Source organism: Carex rostrata, chromosome 8 (genome assembly GCF_964058835.1).
Source record: "Carex rostrata chromosome 8, lpCarRost1.2, whole genome shotgun sequence".
Taxonomy (NCBI): Eukaryota; Viridiplantae; Streptophyta; class Magnoliopsida; order Poales; family Cyperaceae; genus Carex; species Carex rostrata.
This window is the reverse complement of record NC_135925.1, coordinates 9,938,796-9,946,980: the sequence shown is the minus strand read 5'-3', so window position 1 is coordinate 9,946,980 and position 8,185 is coordinate 9,938,796. Positions and strand designations below refer to the sequence as shown.

General features: G+C 36.1%; 1 pseudogene across 4 annotated transcripts; it reads right to left on the bottom strand.

Moving 5' to 3' along the window:
* Positions 1–2,832: 2,832 nt before the first annotated feature.
* LOC144558188 (ETHYLENE INSENSITIVE 3-like 3 protein pseudogene) lies at positions 2,833–7,291 on the bottom strand (annotated as a pseudogene). Of its 4 annotated transcripts, none has more exons than XR_013512861.1 (4): positions 6,935–7,291; positions 4,115–6,028; positions 3,730–3,864; positions 2,833–3,324 (listed from the first exon to the last, which is right to left on the bottom strand). The product of XR_013512861.1 is annotated as an ETHYLENE INSENSITIVE 3-like 3 protein pseudogene, transcript variant X3 (transcript). The 4 variants fall into 4 exon arrangements; XR_013512862.1 differs by having other exon boundaries at positions 6,667–7,254; XR_013512859.1 differs by lacking the exon at positions 3,730–3,864 and having other exon boundaries at positions 2,833–3,703; positions 6,935–7,267.
* Positions 7,292–8,185: the final 894 nt, after the last annotated feature.

Here is an 8,185-nt window from a genome sequence, read left to right as displayed (position 1 = left end):
TCTAATTACATAGACTTTCCATTTTAGATATTAATACTTTTGATTTACACCCTGGGTAAAGGAAGGAAGGGGAGGTGAAGAATAGAATGGAATGGAATAGAAAGGAAGATTAATATATTTAACCTCTTCAATCGTGTTTGGATGATTAATGAGGTTAAATAAATTTAATTTTTCTTTCCGTCCTATTTCTTGTTTGGTTGATTAAAATTTAGAAGGTTAATGAAAAATTTGGTGGTTGTTATAAAATTGTGACAAAAAAAACTTGTATAAGGATTATATAGGTAAGATATAGGATTAGACATTTCTGTTATTTTTTTCTAAAAATATTTGCAACAAAATTTATTTCCATCCGTTACATTCCAAATTGAGAGAAACTTATTTTATTAATTACAATGATATAAGATTAAACATTTCACTTCTTGTATCATTCTCTACCTTCCTCTCTCTATCCAAACAAGGTGTTATTAAATTAGGAGATCATTTTGTGGAATATTGTAGGATGATTCGAGAAGGAAGCGGCTCATTAATTGTCTGTTGAGGTGCATGCAGCATGATAAAATGTAAATAGTGGTGTTAATTATGTCTGTTTCTAAATAGTGATGCTTATGAAATTTTAGGTTAGTAAATAGTGATTTTGGTTTATGTTGATACAATGGTTGAATGATCATGTTTTTAACAGCCTCTTACTTGCTATTGTTACCGCATGGAAAGAACTTATCGATTCTTCTTTGATTAGCTATTTAGACCTTACTAAGTTGTTTGTTTAACACTAGAAATAATTAAATATTAAGACCACATGTTTATATCTATTAATAGGGAACTATTTTGTCTTTTTGTTTTCCTTCAGAAAAGTTGTTTGTTTAATTGATATAAAGACCTCTACGATAGGAATATATACTTCAAAAAAGAAGGTTTGAAGGTTTTTAAGCTAATTTAAATACATTTATTTTCATCATTTTTTGCCCAATTGACTTCATATGAAATAAATTTAAAAATGTATAAATTTTGTATGTAAATATATCACTCGTAAGATAGATCAGTTTGAATAGTTTTGTTTATTTGTTTGAAGCCTATTTGTGATTTTAAAATCAATATTACTACGGCTGAAATAAAACCAAAATCATAGTAGCCACACTATATATATGATCAATAGATTCATCATCAGAGGAAACACATTTCAAATCTCATGTCCAACCCATTTTGGCTAATTGATCTTTTGTCAGAAAAAATGTCGAAATTAGCAACAAACCCCCTATTTATAACGGTAATTTATCCTTTCAAATAACTTATAAATTTATCACAATCTCCCACATTGTTTAGTTTATCATAAAGGAGCTTTACGGTAAATTGACAGAGCCATTTAATTGTCACACTGTCTGATCCGTGCCAGATTTCAAATACCTTTCCAATAATCAAAGCTTTCTGATCTATCCATTGTGGAGCCAGGTTTTTGTGTCAATCTTTTTTAAAAGTGTAATTGCAAAGAGAGTCATTCCAATGAGCTAACTGCAACATTTCTCATAGCAATAATCATACAAAGTCGGAAATATAACACATAGTACGTTATCAACTATCCATTTTTCATGCCAAAAATCAGTTTTAACTCCCCATTTGCCGTGCCTTATCAGTATATATCCTCAACTGTATTCTATATGCAATGATCCTTCTGTTTCTGTATCAATCATGCCACAATGATGAGTTAAGAGTCTCCTTTCAAAGCAATTACATGGCTTAAATAGAGAAACTCAGCAGTCAGATCAGATTGTCATTTTCAGGATTCTGTTGATGAAATTACTTGGAGGTAGGAACAGAATTGCACATTCTCAGTGAGATCCCTGTACAGATAGCTAAATTTTAGGGACACCTAATTATATTACATTATTACTGAAGTTATTGGACAATTCTCCTACTGATTTTAAAGCCACTGGTAACACAGTAAGAGAAGGGTTCGGTCTAAAGATTGTTGGCATTAAGGGGTTGACGAGGCTCAATGACTTGTGCTATTTGCAGAAAACCTAAAATTGTAGATCATCTGTTCCTCACCTGACAACTGCAGTATTAGTTCCCATCTGGCATTGATTCTTGAAACAACAAAATTCACACACTTTGTTCCAGCTTGGAACAAAGTCAGTGCCAGAAATGTGTAGGGGTCAAAAAAATAATAGGCTATGCGATTTATGTTGGACAATCTTTTCAAGCTATATAGTTCAAAACAAAGAACAAAGGTTACTCAAGTAGTAATTGCTAAACTTTCAGGGAAATAGCAGTACTAATTATTTTTCTAGGTTTCTATTGGAAGAATATACTGGCATGCTTTCCCAGAAATGAGCTTGCAAGCTTGAGCTTTTGCAAATTTAAAGGTTCACCCACCTGCACAACATCCACTTTAATCTAAGCAGGCTAAAGCAATTTCAGTAATAAGGAGGCTTACTGGCAAATTAAATCTGAATTTTGGGATGATGTCCATGGGTTCCTAGTATGTTGGGTACAAGGTACCTGCTGCGAGCTTGGCTGTACACCAGTATCAGTCCAATGTGATACCAGTGAGGCATTGGAGTTTTATGGAAGGATGCAATAGAATATCAGAGATAATTTGTGTTTTCCCTCATATTTCAATGGTAGTTGCTTTTGTTAGTTTGGTTCTGTTGAAACGCACTCCATTCTTTCTGATTAATGGATGTTGGTCTTTCAACCACATATTAGATACAAAAAACAGATATTGTGCAAATAAACACAAAATACTTCTCTGAGCAATGGATGTGACTGATGTTGAGCCCTTGCTGACCAATTTTACTTGAGATCCCCTTACATAGAAGAAAAGTTAACTGAGTATAAAAAATGGAAAGGTTTATCAAAGTTGCAATTAGAGAAACATTAAAACAAAAGGAAGAAGAACATCAGAAGCTTGGACTAATTATGAAAATTCAATTAGCTTTCCCTCCGAGATTTGTAGATAAATAAATACACTACCATGTCAATTTCAATGCAATTATCACTACTAGACAGATCATATTTCTTTCAATAAACTACACGAACAAAACACAGTTCAACCCACTGAGATGCAACTACCATTCTAGTTTAGTAGTTAAGCAGCTTTCTTTCAAGATTTGTTCGTGGAGACCAATCGCCAACTTGGTGCAGTGCATTATTAGGTCTACTATGAAGAAGATGCACTCAGTTGATCTTTCACCGAATAAAACTCTTTCAAGGTGCAATCCTCCTCATACACGACTTTGCAGCATATGATATAGATAATAATCAATCGACCTATCTCTTTAATGATTAGAGATGATAAGCTGATATTTCCTCACAAGGGCACAAGAACTGCAAGTACAGAACAAGCAGGTCAATTTGGTCGTAGGAAATTTACCTAATGTTTTATTTATGTATCATCGTTAATAAAAACAAATAATCTCCACTACATAAACAGACCTTTGACCCTAGCACAAGTCAGTAACAACTCTAATAAAAGAATACCATAAAAAACGTAAGAGTTATATAGGACAACTATTACCAAACAGAACGATCCAAAGGAATAACCAGTCACACCTTTCAACCAGAAGAGATAATTAAAAATGTACAACTTTTCCATTTTAACGGTTACCCACTTAGCTTCTAACATGTTGATTTGTGGAATTTTGTTTATTAGACCTGTAGTCTCTTGAAACCAATCATTTAAGAGATGATGCAGGCCTCTAATCATCTACAATTGCAGCAAAAGAAAATTACCAAAAAAATAATGCCGGAGTGATCGAAACAGATTGTTGTCCCAAACTCCCAACAGCATCTAAGTTATGCTGTAGCATTCTGACGACAACAAGCTCTGAAACAAATGAAACCCAAGAAAAAGCATCTTCTCCAACCCTGTCAAGTAAATGACTATATAAAATCACATGGAGAAGACCTCATATTTTGTTTTCCTAAACTTTTACACAGTAATACTCTTTTGCTAAAAAAATCAATCATGCTTAAACAATCAATCAATGGAATTGTTAACAACTTAAAATATGGTGCATTGTAGAGGGTGAAAAATGCATTGTAGAGGGTGGACAGGGCTAAAATGAAACAACAAAAGTTGAACAAGAACAAAAACAAAAAATGAAGTAACAAATACCTTCTTTATGTACCCAAATATTCCATTAGATCTTCATCATGAAGCAAATCTTCAATGTCAGCAATCGGGCTTCCGATACCAATAAAATCTAATGGTAAATTATCAAATGAACTCCCGACAAACTTATCTTGTTCTACCGGGTACAATGGTTCCATAAATGGATGCATGTTTTCATGCTCATATAAATTCTCGACGTGATTGCCATTACTGTTATTATTATTCACTTCGACTCCAACTATTGGATATTCCACCTGCTGGTTCGACGAAATCGGTAAAGGATGGGGATGTTTTTGTCTTTGCAAATGTGGAGTATAGAAATCAAACCCAGTAGTGTTCCCTAACTGGAAAAGGCTATTCCCAGGCTGTTGTTGCAATAATGGCTGCGGACCCATGTACATGCTTTGAGGTGTACTAACATTAACTCCAATAAAATTGTTATTGTTATCATTATTGTTATTATTGTAGTCAGGATCACTGTTATTGCTGCCATTGTTGACCGCTGGAGCATGCAGAAAGAATTGGTTATTAGCCATTTCATGGAAGTTAGTTTGATTCATATCAGGAATTGCACTGCTCCGCAAGTCCTCATGCGGGCTCTCATCCTCATTTACAGCAACTTGATTTCTTGTAAGTGAAGACAAATTAGCCAACCGAGGCTTCTTCCTCTTCGGCTCTGATTGCTCCTTAAACTTCACAATCTGTTTCCCTCTCTCACCAGCATTAGTAGCAATACCATTACCAGATGCTGGTGTAGGACTGCTCTCATCATCCTTTGCCAATGTGGCACCAGCAACAGGCGCCATGTCAGGCCCGTCAACATCATATTCATTACTACTACTGTAGGTGTATGTATCCTCTCTCCTCTCCTCCTGATCGCTATGTTGAGTCACATCTGTAAAACCATTATCTCTGTCATTTTTTGTATCTCTTTCTCTATCTTTACCTGCCACAAAATTCTGTGGCTCTGACCTCTCCTCCCTGCTCAAGACTGCCAACCAAATCAAGCTTTCTTTTGCTGTCATCTTGTCCTGTAAGCACTTCGACTTTCTCACATGCATCCTTATCTTTACAAAATTTGGCGACATGTGCTTTATGACAGCTGTTAAAACTCCAACCTTCCAAACCTTCTTTAAATCATGCGGCTTTTTGTATGGTGGTATCTGCTCCTTTGGTAAACCCAACCCAACCCACCAATCCTCGGTGCCATTGGGCCACCATGGAGGTGGGACCCCCTTCTCTAAAGGAAATTTCCTCTGAGGCGGGCTGCAGTGTTGCATCAGAGATGACAAGAGAGAACCCAGAGTCGCATCTTGCAAATCCATTAAGCTCTGTTGGCCCTTCCCTCCATTAGAAATCACCTGACCATTCTCCAGTGCAAAATTCTCTGCCTCGTACTTTGCAATAGCTGCAGGCCCGTTTTTGTCAAATTTCACCTTCTCCTTCCACCATTCACGAATGTTATCCGATGCACCGCTAACAGGTTTCCCCTTTTCGGGTATAATGCCATAAACAAACCCACGTACGTTGCAAACCTCCATAAGCTTCAGCATGTATTTGAGAATGCCATCTTGGGCCCTCGACATCTTTTTCCGCAGAGCCTGGTCAGATATGGGTTTCTTGGAACTTGACTTATCCACTGAAGCCTCCTGGGCAGTGACCTTTTGCCGTTCCTTGATTCGGCGAAGTTTGACTCGGTCTTTCCACATGCGGCGTGCCAGCTCCTCAGCTTCGATTTCCTCATCGCTGACATCATTTTCCACCAGATTCTCACAACGAATGCCATCCACTTCACAATCAGATGCCTCTCCTAACTCAGTGGCCATAATTGCAAGTTGGTCCATGAAAAAAAGCTGATATTATTTCTAATCAAATTTTTCCTTTCTGATGTATGCCCAAAATACCCATGCACACAGCCTGTCAAAACAAAACATTTTATATAAACAAAACAAGAAAACAATGTGCAAGAATTGGATAAATTGAAAAAAAAAATAACTATGATGGTTAGTCAGTTAATATAAAAAACCAAGACACTGTCAAGAGTAGATTTAAGTACCATTTAATAGGAATAAGTGCACTACAAACACCAGAAGAAACAACAGCCAAAACTTTTCATCAATCCAAACCAGATTAAACATGAGTTTTGCACTAAGGCTATTCAAGTACACAATTCAGACCTAGTATAAACCTAGTATAATCCATTCTTGATATAAATAAAGCAGAGGGAAAAAAGCTAACTAATTGCTCAAGGTGCTTGTTGAATTTATAGAGATACTATTCCATCAAAACATCTACACAATAGCAAACTGCTGTCTTTCAGATAATTTTACATCTGACCTAGTATTGGAACTTGCAGCTGGAAAGAAACAATTTTTCTCTCGACGAAAACCCCAAGGAAAATAAAAAACAGACTAATGAATCAAATTCAGTTTTCCACAATATGAGTAGTAGAAACCTATACAAATATCTAGTAACCCGTTAATAATTTCAAGAACAAACTACAATTGCAAAAACATTAACAATACAAAACAGGAAGATATGGGCCGAACCAATACCGGATTCAAACTCCACTACTCCATAGATTGTATAGAGAGATAGAGAGCTCGGTTTCCTTTTTATTTAAATTGGATAATTGCAACCAGCTCAAAATTGGGCAACTTCCTATCAGTTTATGCAGGTGGGACCAACCGGCAGCTGCAATCTGCCAGAGTGACCCTTCAGTGGACTAATGGGTTAAGGCCGGTATAGCTTTTGTTGTAAGAAACTCCAAAAGAAAGGTTCAGTTCGTACAATACACTGAGACTGGAGGCGTTTAAACCGTACCTGCGGAAGCGTTGGTATTATGGTATAAACTCCCAGTCCAGACCGGTTATGTGCCTACTCCAGTGCTTGTTCTCAGTTATTGCAAAGGCCTGGTATAAACACTTAGCACGGGAGATCTTCAGACAAATCAAAATGTTGGGGAGGCCTGATAATGGTGAAATTCGCGCCAAGAGAGGGCAATATGCTGGCGCGCGATTTGATGGAATCAAGCCCAACGCTAAAACAATTGAAGGATTCGAAGCCGCCACGACCTTTGCTCATGGAGAGTCGATTGAGAAAAGGGAAAGAGTTGTGATAATTCGGGAAGAATTTGGGTCAAAGCGGCAGAACATTGCTTTTACAAACAAAAATGACAATATGTTTCTTTATCTTATAATAGTATTGTTGTGATCCAGGGACCATTCTCAAAAAAAAAAAAAAAACAACTTTTTCATTCATACAAAATCAGGATCTTATGCGTCTCTCTCAGCGTATATTTTATGTCTTTCTTTTAACTGTAGAGCTACCCTATTTCATTTCAGTGGGTTCGACTTGACCCGCTATACTATTTTATGTTAAGAAGGGGAGACTGGAGAACAGTCAGCCGCCTACACGCGTATTTCCAAGTGTACCCACTTTGTGTACCCTGAAATTTAGCTCTGCATATGGTTTCTATTGTCAACTCCACTCGGTGAAAACTGTTAACTATCTGTATTTTTAAAAGTTTTAGCGAACGAGAGTGACCTTTGAGTCGTTGGCCTTGTAATAATGGGAAGCGCCGTTGTGTTATTGCTTTGTGCTTAGCCGACTACTCGGAGTATTTTACTATTTAGTGAGCGTACCTTCATCAATTTAGGATTATTTGTTATTCTTATTTTCAGGGAAGAAATGGGGCGTAGATGATTTCATTTCTTATTTTCTTGTTAATTATTTGCGAAATATTTAACTAAGTTTAACGTTGCTTATGTTGGTTGATTTATCGTAGCAATTAATTCTCCTAAATTGTAACGAACATTGCATCTGTTATCATTTAGAAAAAGTAAACAATGTTTTTTTGTTTATGCATACAAAGAAACAGCTCATCAAAGTGGTGAGTTGGTGATCAATGACTTTCTTCTCACATTAACTAAATATAAAGAAAAATTAAATATTGAATGTCAATCTTATCTTAAATGATACTGAATCTTCGTCATAATATTATAATGGGACATCGTTTTTTAAGTTTATTGACATTATAATTTGTTATTTTATATTCTTTAGAATATTCTGTCG